The following is a 12,732-nucleotide window of genomic DNA, read 5'->3' as shown; positions in this document are numbered from 1 at the left end:
CCATCCTCATATTGTCTTTATCTACACTGAGAATACCTTCCTCATATTGTCTTTATCTACACTGAGAATACCAAACACTATGAATACCTTCCTCATATTGTCTTTATCTACACTGAGAATACCTTCCTCATATTGTCTTTATCTACACTGAGAATACCTTCCTCATATTGTCTTTATCTAATAGATATAATAATAATATGAATACCTTCCTCATAATGTCTTTATCTACTAGAATACCTTCCTCATATTGTCTTTATCTACACTGAGAATGACCTTCCTCATATTGTCTTTGTCTAGTGACCTTAATGTGTGTGACCCTAGTAATAATGTGTGTGAATACCTAGTAACCTTAATAATGTGTGTGACCCTAGTAACCTTAATAATGTCTACACTGAGAATACCTTCCTCATATTGTGTTGTGACCCTGCAGTAACCTTAGTGTGTGTGTGTGACCCTGCAGTAACCTTAATGTGTGTGTGACCCTGCAGTAACCTTAATGTGTGTGTGACCCTGCAGTAACCTTAATGTGTGTGTGACCCTGCAGTGACCTTAATGTGTGTGTGACCCCGCAGTAACCTTAATGTGTGTGACCCCGCAGTAACTTTAATGTGTGTGACCCTGCAGTAACCTTAATGTGTGTGACCCTGCAGTAACCTTAATGTGTGTGACCCTGCAGTGACCTTAATGTGTGTGTGACCCTGCAGTGACCTTAATGTGTGTGTGACCCTGCAGTAACCTTAATGTGTGTGTGACCCTCCAGTAACCTTAATGTGTGTGTGACCCTCCAGTAACCTTAATGTGTGTGTGACCCTGCAGTAACCTTAATGTGTGTGTGACCCTGCAGTAACCTTAATGTGTGTGTGACCCTGCAGTGACCTTAATGTGTGTGACCCTGTGACCCTGACCCTCCAGTAACCTTAATGTGTGTGTGACCCTGCAGTGACCTTAATGTGTGTGACCCTGCAGTGACCTTAATGTGTGTGTGACCCTGCAGTAACCTTAATGTGTGTGTGACCCTGCAGTGACCTTATGTGTGTGTGACCCTCCAGTAACCTTAATGTGTGTGTGACCCTGCAGTAACCTTAATGTGTGTGTGACCCTGCAGTAACCTTAATGTGTGTGTGACCCTCCAGTAACCTTAATGTGTGTGTGACCCTGCAGTAACCTTAATGTGTGTGTGACCCTGCAGTAACCACAGCCACCCAGAGATAGAGGAGATCTCCTTGGTGGTCCGTCGTCACATGAGCCGCCCCCAGCAGCACCTTTCACCCCCAGGACTTCAGTGACCTCATCAGCTTCATCCTCTATGGCAGCCAGCACCGCGGAGGGTAGGCTACCTGGCTCCGTGGGGGGGGCTAACGTGTGCCTCAGTTGGTAGAGCTTGGGGCTTACAACGCCAGGGTTGTGGGTTCGATTCGCACGAGGGACCAGAATGGGGAAGGGGAAACTTTGTGTGTGTGTTCTGCTAAGTTGTGTGTGTGTGTGTGGATATATGCTAACCTGTGTGTGTGTGGATATATGCTAACCTGTGTGTGTGTGGATATATGCTAACCTGTGTGTGTGTGTGGATATATGCTAACCTGTGTGTGTGTGGATATATGCTAACCTGTGTGTGTGTGGATATATGCTAACCTGTGTGTGTGTGTGGATATATGCTCACCTGTGTGTGTGTGGATATATGCTAACCTGTGTGTGTGTGTGGATATATGCTAACCTGTGTGTGTGTGTGGATATATGCTAACCTGTGTGTGTGTGTGGATATATTAACCTGTGTGTGTGTGTGTATATATGCTAATCTGTGTGTGTGTGTGGATATATTCTAACCTGTGTGTGTGTGGATATATGCTAACCTGTGTGTGTGTGGATATATGCTAACCTGTGTGTGTGTGGATATATGCTAACCTGTGTGTGGATATATGCTCACCTGTGTGTGTGTGTGGATATATGCTAACCTGTGTGTGTGTGTGGATATATGCTAACCTGTGTGTGTGTGTGGATATATGCTAACCTGTGTGTGTGTGTGGATATATGCTAACCTGTGTGTGTGTGTGGATATATGCTAACCTGTGTGTGTGTGTGGATATATGCTAACCTGTGTGTGTGTGTGGATATATGCTAACCTGTGTGTGTGTGTGTGGATATATGCTAACCTGTGTGTGTGTGTGTGTGTGGATATATGCTAACCTGTGTGTGTGTGTGGATATATGCTAACCTGTGTGTGTGTGTGGATATATGCTAACCTGTGTGTGTGTGTGTGTGGATATATGCTAACCTGTGTGGGTGTGTGGATATATGCTAACCTGTGTGTGTGTGTGGATATATGCTAACCTGTGTGTGTGTGTGGATATATGCTAACCTGTGTGTGTGTGTGGATATATGCTAACCTGTGTGTGTGTGTGGATATATGCTAACCTGTGTGTGTGTGTGGATATATGCTAACCTGTGTGTGTGTGTGGATATATGCTAACCTGTGTGTGTGTGTGGATATATGCTAACCTGTGTGTGTGTGTGTGGATATATGCTAACCTGTGTGTGTGTGTGGATATATGCTAACCTGTGTGTGTGGATATATGCTAACCTGTGTGTGTGTGTGTGTGTGGATATATGCTAACCTGTGTGTGTGTGTGTGTGTGTGGATATATGCTAACCTGTGTGTGTGTGGATATATGCTAACCTGTGTGTGTGTGGATATATGCTAACCTGTGTGTGTGTGGATATATGCTAACCTGTGTGTGTGTGGATATATGCTAACCTGTGTGTGTGTGGATATATGCTAACCTGTGTGTGTGTGTGTGATGTGCTGTGTGTGTGTGTGTGGATATATGCTAACCTGTGTGTGTGTGTGGATATATGCTAACCTGTGTGTGTGTGTGGATATATGCTAACCTGTGTGTGTGTGTGGATATATGCTAACCTGTGTGTGTGTGTGTGGATATATGCTAACCTGTGTGTGTGTGTGGATATATGCTAACCTGTGTGTGTGTGTGTGGATATATGCTAACCTGTGTGTGTGTGTGTGTGTGTGTGGATATATGCTAACCTGTGTGTGTGTGTGGATATATGCTAACCTGTGTGTGTGTGTGGATATATGCTAACCTGTGTGTGTGTGTGTGTGGATATATGCTAACCTGTGTGTGTGTGTGTGTGGATATATGCTAACCTGTGTGTGTGTGTGGATATATGCTAACCTGTGTGTGTGTGTGTGGATATATGCTAACCTGTGTGTGTGTGGATATATGCTAACCTGTGTGTGTGTGGATATATGCTAACCTGTGTGTGTGTGGATATATGCTAACCTGTGTGTGTGTGTGGATATATGCTAACCTGTGTGTGTGTGTGGATATATGCTAACCTGTGTGTGTGTGTGGATATATGCTAACCTGTGTGTGTGTGTGTGGATATATGCTAACCTGTGTGTGTGTGTGTGTGGATATATGCTAACCTGTGTGTGTGTGTGTGTGGATATATGCTAACCTGTGTGTGTGTGTGTGTGGATATATGCTAACCTGTGTGTGTGTGTGTGTGTGTGTGGATATATGCTAACCTGTGTGTGTGTGTGGATATATGCTAACCTGTGTGTGTGTGGATATATGCTAACCTGTGTGTGTGTGGATATATGCTAACCTGTGTGTGTGTGGATATATGCTAACCTGTGTGTGTGTGGATATATGCTAACCTGTGTGTGTGTGGATATATGCTAACCTGTGTGTGTGTGGATATATGCTAACCTGTGTGTGTGTGGATATATGCTAACCTGTGTGTGTGTGGATATATGCTAACCTGTGTGTGTGTGTGGATATATGCTAACCTGTGTGTGTGTGTGGATATATGCTAACCTGTGTGTGTGTGTGGATATATGCTAACCTGTGTGTGTGTGTGGATATATGCTAACCTGTGTGTGTGTGTGGATATATGCTAACCTGTGTGTGTGTGTGTGGATATATGCTAACCTGTGTGTGTGTGTGTGTGGATATATGCTAACCTGTGTGTGTGTGTGTGTGGATATATGCTAACCTGTGTGTGTGTGTGTGTGTGGATATATGCTAACCTGTGTGTGTGTGTGGATATATGCTAACCTGTGTGTGTGTGTGGATATATGCTAACCTGTGTGTGTGTGGATATATGCTAACCTGTGTGTGTGTGGATATATGCTAACCTGTGTGTGTGTGTGTGGATATATGCTAACCTGTGTGTGTGTGGATATATGCTAACCTGTGTGTGTGTCTGGATATATGCTAACCTGTGTGTGTGTGTGGATATATGCTAACCTGTGTGTGTGTGTGGATATATGCTAACCTGTGTGTGTGTGTGGATATATGCTAACCTGTGTGTGTGTGTGGATATATGCTAACCTGTGTGTGTGTGTGTGGATATATGCTAACCTGTGTGTGTGGATATATGCTAACCTGTGTGTGTGGATATATGCTAACCTGTGTGTGTGTGTGGATATATGCTAACCTGTGTGTGTGTGTGGATATATGCTAACCTGTGTGTGTGTGTGGATATATGCTAACCTGTGTGTGTGTGTGTGGATATATGCTAACCTGTGTGTGTGTGTGGATATATGCTAACCTGTGTGTGTGTGTGGTGCTAACCTGTGTGTGTGTGTGGATATATGCTAACCTGTGTGTGTGTGTGTGATATATGCTGTGTGTGTGTGTGTGGATATATGCTAACCTGTGTGTGTGTGTGTGTGGATATATGCTAACCTGTGTGTGTGTGTGTGTGTGTGGATATATGCTAACCTGTGTGTGTGTGGATATATGCTAACCTGTGTGTGTGTGTGGATATATGCTAACCTGTGTGTGTGTGTGTGGATATATGCTAACCTGTGTGTGTGTGTGTGGATATATGCTAACCTGTGTGTGTGTGTGGATATATGCTAACCTGTGTGTGTGTGTGGATATATGCTAACCTGTGTGTGTGTGTGGATATATGCTAACCTGTGTGTGTGTGTGGATATATGCTAACCTGTGTGTGTGTGTGGATATATGCTAACCTGTGTGTGTGTGGATATATGCTAACCTGTGTGTGTGTGGATATATGCTAACCTGTGTGTGTGTGGATATATGCTAACCTGTGTGTGTGTGGATATATGCTAACCTGTGTGTGTGTGTGGATATATGCTAACCTGTGTGTGTGTGTGTGGATATATGCCAACCTGTGTGTGTGTGTGTGGATATATGCTAACCTGTGTGTGTGTGTGGATATATGCTAACCTGTGTGTGTGTGTGGATATATGCTAACCTGTGTGTGTGTGTGGATATATGCTAACCTGTGTGTGTGTGGATATATGCTAACCTGTGTGTGTGTGTGGATATATGCTAACCTGTGTGTGTGGATATATGCTAACCTGTGTGTGTGTGTGTGGATATATGCTAACCTGTGTGTGTGTGTGTGGATATATGCTAACCTGTGTGTGTGTGTGTGTGTGGATATATGCTAACCTGTGTGTGTGTGTGTGTGGATATATGCTAACCTGTGTGTGTGTGTGGATATATGCTAACCTGTGTGTGTGTGTGGATATATGCTAACCTGTGTGTGTGGATATATGCTAACCTGTGTGTGTGTGTGTGGATATATGCTAACCTGTGTGTGTGTGTGTGTGTGTGGATATATGCTAACCTGTGTGTGTGTGTGTGTGTGTGTGGATATATGCTAACCTGTGTGTGTGTGTGTGTGGATATATGTGTGTGTGTGTGTGTGTGTGGATATATGCTAACCTGTGTGTGTGTGTGTGTGTGTGTGGATATATGCTAACCTGTGTGTGTGTGTGTGGATATATGCTAACCTGTGTGTGTGTGTGTGTGTGTGTGGATATATGCTAACCTGTGTGTGTGTGTGGATATATGCTAACCTGTGTGTGTGTGGATATATGCTAACCTGTGTGTGTGGATATATGCTAACCTGTGTGTGTGGATATATGCTAACCTGTGTGTGTGTGTATATATATGCTAACCTGTGTGTGTGGATGGATATATGCTAACCTGTGTGTGTGTGGATATATGCTAACCTGTGTGTGTGTGTGTATATATGCTAACCTGTGTGTGTGTGTATATATATGCTAACCTGTGTGTGTGTGTGGATATATGCTAACCTGTGTGTGTGTGTGGATATATGCTAACCTGTGTGTGTGTGTGTGGATATATGCTAACCTGTGTGTGTGTGTGGATATATGCTAACCTGTGTGTGTGTGTGTGGATATATGCTAACCCTGTGTGTGTGTGTGTGTGTGTGGATATATGCTAACCTGTGTGTGTGTGTGTGGATATATGCTAACCTGTGTGTGTGTGTGTGTGTGTGTGTGGATATATGCTAACCTGTGTGTGTGTGTGTGGATATATGCTAACCTGTGTGTGTGTGTGTGGATATATGCTAACCTGTGTGTGTGTGTGTGTGTGTGTGGATATATGCTAACCTGTGTGTGTGTGTGGATATATGCTAACCTGTGTGTGTGTGTGAATATATGCTGACCTGTGTGTGTGTGGATATATGCTAACCTGTGTGTGTGTGTGTGTGTGTGTGTGGATATATGCTAACCTGTGTTTTATCTGTTCACCTGTGTGTTCCTACAGTAAAGAACCGTGGTTGGAGCGTCTGTACCACAGCTGCCAGCGCCTGGAGAAGCGCGAGGGTGTCTCGTCAGGTCGTGAAGGGGGTGTGTGTGTCTCCGGTGCGGGTGGCGGTGTGTGTGTACCGCGGGCTCTGCTGAAGACTGAGGCAGTGCTGTGGCAGTGGGCGGTGTGGGAGGCAGCTCAGTTCACAGTGTTGTCTAAACTCCGTACCCCGCTGGGACGGGCACAGGACACCTTCCAGACCATAGAGGGTACGGGCTGTTACACACACTAAAACACACACACACTGAAACACACACACACTAAAACACACACTCAGTCCAGAGTTTTCCCCATGATTTTTTTTAACATGTTGTTGATAAGGTGGGGGAGGCCTGGAGAGGGGCTGTTCTTTGCATTTCTGAACCCCTGTAGCTCTGCCCCATGTAGCTCCTCCCCTGTAGCTCTGCCCATGTAGCTCCACCCCCTGTAGCTCCGCCCATGTAGCTCCTCCCCTGTAGCTCCTCCCCGGTAGCTCCTCCCCTGTAGCTCCTCCCCTGTAGCTCCTCCCCGGTAGCTCCTCCCGGTAGCTCCTCCCGGTAGCTCCTCCCGGTAGCTCCGCCCATGTAGCTCCTCCCGGTAGCCCTCCCGGTAGCTCCTCCCGGTAGCTCCTCCCGGTAGCTCCTCCCCTGTAGCTCCTCCCCTGTAGCTCCTCCCGGTAGCTCCTCCCTGTAGCTCCTCCCGGTAGCTCCTCCCGGTAGCTCCTCCCCTGTAGCTCCTCCCCGGTAGCTCCTCCCGGTAGCTCCTCCCCTGTAGCTCCTCCCCTGTAGCGCCCATGTCCTGCCAGTTAGACCCTTGACACCCCTGGTTTAAACTCAGTCTTCCCTGTGAGCCACATTTACTTTTCAGAAAGTTCAGGAGGGCCACACTGAAAACGTTATTTCTTTCACTTTCAAAATGGTTTTGGGAATTTCCAATGCTCCCTGACTGTCTAGCTCTCAGATCGGTGATAAGTCTGTGAGCCAGCTGGACACAGTCATGAAACTGTACCAAATGCAGGTCCATTATCATTTCTACACAGTTTCCATTTGGTTTGAGTCATTTGAAAGTATATTGATCCCCCTATTCCATCCTATACACTTTCTGGATTTACATGTTGCCTCTTTCAAGAACATATCCATCCTTCTCTCCTCCCTCTCTCCTCCCTCTCTCCTCCCTCTCTCCTCCCTCTCTCCTCCCTCTCTCCTCCCTCTCTCCTCCCTTCCCTCCCTCTCTCTCCCTCTCTCCTCTCCCCTCTCTCCTCTCTCTCCTCCCTCTCTCCTCCCTCTCTCCTCCCTCTCTCCTCCCTCTCTCTCCCTCTCCCTCTCCTCCCCCTCTCCTCCTCCCTCCCTCTCTCTCCCTCTCCTCTCCCCCTCTCCCCTCTCCTCTCCCCTCTCTCTCCCCTCTCTCCTCCCTCCCCTCTCTCCTCCCTCCCCTCTCCTCCCTCGCTCCTCTCTCGCTCCCTCCCCTCTCCTCCCCTCGCTCCTCTCTCGCTCCTCCCCTCTCCTCCCTCTCTCCTCTCTCGCTCCTCTCTCGCTCCTCTCTCGCTCCTCTCTCGCTCCTCTCTCCTCCCCTCCCTCTCCCCTCTCTCCTCTCCTCCCTCCTCCCTCTCCTCCTCTCCTCTTCCCTCTCTCCTCTTCTCTCCTCTCCTCCCTTCCTTCCCTCTCTCCTCCTCTCCCCTTCTCTCCTCCCTCGCTCCTCCTCCCTCCTCTCCTCCTCTCCCCTTCTCTCCTCCCTCGCTCCTCCTCCCTCCTCTCCTCCTCTCCCCTTCTCTCCTCCTCTCTCCTCCCTCGCTCCTCCTCCCTCCTCTCCTCCTCTCCTCCCTCCTCTCCAGGTATAATCCGCAGCCTGGCGGCCCACAGTCTGAACACTGAACAGGAGCTCAGCCAATGGAGCGGCGGTGACACAGACGACGGTCACCATAGCAACCAGCTGCGTCTGGCGCTGCTCTTGCAGTTCCTGGAAAACCTGGAGAAACTGATGTACAACGCCTATGAGGGCTGTGCCAACGCTCTGACCGCTCCACCCAAGGTACACACACACACACACACACACACACACACACACACACACACACACACACACACACACACACACACACACACACACACACACACACACCACACACACACACACACACACCTACACTATGAGATACTGATGTACAGCTCCTACGTGCTGACCACACCACCCAAGGTGCACGCGTGCACACACAGCCCCAAGTTGCCCCCAGCTCCTAATGTTAACTGTTTTTCTCTGTCTCTGTCTCTGTCTCTCTCTGTGTGTCTCTCTGTCTGTCTCTTTGTCTGTCTCTCTCTGTCTCTGTCTGTCTCTCTGTGTGTGTGTGTGTGTGTGTGTGTGTGTGTGTGTGTGTGTGTGTGTGTGTATCCAGGGTATCAGAACATTCTTCTATACCAACCGTCAGACCTGCCAGGATTGGCTGACTCGTATCCGCCTGGCCCTGATGAGGGTGGGGCTTCTGTCCGGCCAACCAGCAGTCACCGTGCGCCACGGCTTGGACCTGCTGACTGAGATCCAGAACAGCAGCACTCTGGTAACGGGAGGAGAGACGCACAGTCCCAGGCCTGTGTCCTAAACCACACCCTATTCCCTATATAGTGCACTACTTTTGACCAGAGCCTCAACTGAACCTAGTGTACTTGACCACACAGGGAAACACACTCAGCATTACCTTGTTCCAACAGTCAGTCAACTGTTTTCAACCACGACCCCTTTACCTGAAGTTACTAAATACATCACCTGTAACTAACCCCCATGTCTCCTCTCTGTAGGGTCCAGGTCCCTACTGGCCACCTGTAACTGACCCCCCATGTCTCCTCTCTGTAGGGTCCAGGTCTCTACTGGTCACCTGTAACTGACCCCCCATGTCTCCTCTGGTCACCTGTAACTGACCCCCATGTCTCCTCTCTATAGGGTCCAGGTCTCCTCTCTGTAGGGTCCAGGTCTCCTCTCTGTAGGGTCCAGGTCTCTCCTGGTCACCTGTAACTGACCCCCAGGTCTCCTCTGGTCACCTGTAACTGACCCCCATGTCTCCTCTCTGTAGGGTCCAGGTCTCTACTGGTCACCTGTAACTGACCCCCCATGTCTCCTCTGGTCATCTGTAACTGACCCCCCATGTCTCCTCTGGTCATCTGTAACTGACCCCCATGTCTCCTCTCTGTAGGGTCCAGGTCTCCTCTCTGTAGGGTCCAGGTCTCTACTGGTCACCTGTAACTGACCCCCATTTCTCCTCTCTGTAGGGTCCAGGTCTCCTCTCTGTAGGGTCCAGGTCTCTACTGGTCACCTGTAACTGACCCCCCCATGTCTCCTCTGGTCACCTGTAACTGACCCCCATGTCTCCTCTCTGTAGGGTCCAGGTCTCTACTGGTCACCTGTAGCTGACCCCCATGTCTCCTCTGGTCACCTGTAACTGACCCCCATGTCTCCTCTCTGTAGGGTCCAGGTCTCTACTGGTCATCTGTAACTGACCCCCATGTCTCCTCTCTGTAGGGTCCAGGTCTCTACTGGTCACCTGTAACTGACCCCCATGTCTCCTCTCTGTAGGGTCCAGGTCTCTACTGGTCACCTGTAACTGACCCCCATGTCTCCTCTCTGTAGGGTCCAGGTCTCTACTGGTCACCTGTAACTGACCCCCATGTCTCCTCTCTGTAGGGTCCAGGTCTCTACTGGTCACCTGTAACTGACCCCCATGTCTCCTCTCTGTAGGGTCCAGGTCTCCTCTGGTCACCTGTAACTGACCCCCAGGTCTCTACTGGTCACCTGTAACTGACCCCCATGTCTCCTCTCTGTAGGGTCAAGGTCTCCTCTCTGTAGGGTCCAGGTCTCCTCTGGTCACCTGTAACTGACCCCCATGTCTCCTCTCTGTAGGGTCCAGGTCTCTACTGGTCATCTGTAACTGACCCCCAGGTCTCCTCTGGTCACCTGTAACTGACCCCCAGGTCTCCTCTCTGTAGGGTCCAGGTCTCCTCTCTGTAGGGTCCAGGTCTCCTCTCTGTAGGGTCCAGGTCTCTACTGGTCACCTGTAACTGACCCCCATGTCTCCTCTCTGTAGGGTCCAGGTCTCCTCTCTGTAGGGTCCAGGTCTCTACTGGTCACCTGTAACTGACCCCCATGTCTCCTCTCTGTAGGGTCCAGTCTCCTCTCTGTAGGGTCCATGTCTCCTCTCTGTAGGGTCCAGGTCTCCTTTCTGTAGGGTCCAGGTCTCCTCTGGTCATCTGTAACTGACCCCCATGTCTCCTCTCTGTAGGGTCCAGGTCTCTACTGGTCACCTGTAACTGACCCCCCATGTCTCCTCTGGTCATCTGTAACTGACCCCCATGTCTCCTCTCTGTAGGGTCCATGTCTCCTCTCTGTAGGGTCCAGGTCTCCTCTCTGTAGGGTCCAGGTCTCTACTGGTCATCTGTAACTGACCCCCATGTCTCCTCTCTGTAGGGTCCATGTCTCCTCTCTGTAGGGTCCAGGTCTCCTCTCTGTAGGGTCCAGGTCTCTACTGGTCACCTGTAACTGACCCCCATGTCTCCTCTCTGTAGGGTCCAGGTCTCTACTGGTCACCTGTAACTGACCCCCAGGTCTCCTCTCTGTAGGGTCCAGGTCTCCTCTTTGTAGGGTCCAGGTCTCCTCTCTGTAGGGTCCAGGTCTCTACTGGTCACCTGTAACTGACCCCCCATGTCTCCTCTGGTCACCTGTAACTGACCCCCATGTCTCCTCTCTGTAGGGTCCAGGTCTCTACTGGTCACCTGTAACTGACCCCCATGTCTCCTCTCTGTAGGGTCCAGGTCTCTACTGGTCATCTGTAACTGACCCCCATGTCTCCTCTCTGTAGGGTCCAGGTCTCTACTGGTCATCTGTAACTGACCCCCAGGTCTCCTCTGGTCACCTGTAACTGACCCCCATGTCTCCTCTCTGTAGGGTCCAGGTCTCCTCTCTGTAGGGTCCATGTCTCTACTGGTCATCTGTAACTGACCCCCAGGTCTCCTCTGGTCATCTATAACTGACCCCCATGTCTCCTCTCTGTAGGGTCCAGAGTTGGAGGCTCCTCTGGTGATGCTGGTAGAGGCTCTGTGTGAACTTCACTGTCCTGAGGCTATCCAGGGTTTAGCTGCCTGGAGTCTCACCAACACTGGCAAGAGTCTGGCTTGGGTCAGCTCTGTGGCACTACAGGCTGAAGGGCGGTAAGGAAAACCACCCGTGTGTGTGTGTGTGTGTGTGTGTGTGTGTGTGTGTGTGTGTGTGTGTGTGTGTGTGTGTGTGTGTGTGTGTGTGTGTGTGTGTGTGTCAAGTGGAGGCCAAGCTTAGTGTATTTAAGGGGCAATTCTTGACAGATTTAACTTTCTAAATGCCTCATGATCTTAGTTCCCATCAGAACCTAAAATATAAGCTTGTTTTATACAAATGTTTTGAAAGTAAATATAAACAAACACTATACAGCCTCACCATGGTTACACCTAGAATGTTGCTCTATGATGTCATGGCTGGTTACACCTAGAATGTTGCTCTATGATGTCATGGATGGTTACACCTAGAATGTTGCTCTGATGTCATGGCTGGTTACACCTAGAATGTTGCTCTATGATGTCATGGATGGTTACACCTAGAATGTTGCTCTATGATGTCATGGATGGTTACACCTAGAATGTTGCTCTATGATGTCATGGATGGTTACACCTAGAATGTTGCTCTATGATGTCATGGATGGTTACACCTAGAATGTTGCTCTATGATGTCATGGATGGTTACACCTAGAATGTTGCTCTATGATGTCATGGATGGTTACACCTAGAATGTTGCTCTATGATGTCATGGATGGTTATAACTGGAATGTTGCTGTATGATGTCATGGCTGGTTACAACTGGAATGTTGCTCTATGATGTCATGGATGGTTACAACTGGAATGTTACTCTATGATGTCTTGGCTGGTTACAACTAGAATGCTGCTCTATGATGTCATGGATGGTTACAACTGGAATGCTGCTCTATGATGTCATGGCTGGTTACAGCTGGAATGTTGCTCTACGATGTCATGGCTGGTTACAACTGGAATGTTGCTCTATGATGTCTTGGCTGGTTACAACTAGAATGCTGCTCTATGATGTCATGGATGGTTACAACTGGAATGTT

At 48.7% G+C, this 12,732-nt stretch overlaps 1 pseudogene; it reads left to right on the top strand.

Moving 5' to 3' along the window:
- LOC118382768 (serine/threonine-protein kinase SMG1-like) overlaps window positions 1-12,732 on the top strand; it is a 122,342-nt pseudogene that overhangs the window by 13,898 nt on the left and 95,712 nt on the right.

The sequence above is a fragment of the Oncorhynchus keta genome, chromosome 5, assembly GCF_023373465.1.
Source record: "Oncorhynchus keta strain PuntledgeMale-10-30-2019 chromosome 5, Oket_V2, whole genome shotgun sequence".
Lineage (NCBI taxonomy): Eukaryota > Metazoa > Chordata > Actinopteri > Salmoniformes > Salmonidae > Oncorhynchus > Oncorhynchus keta.
The sequence above is the reverse complement of the archived record's forward strand: the minus strand, read 5'-3'. Positions and strand labels throughout refer to the sequence as shown.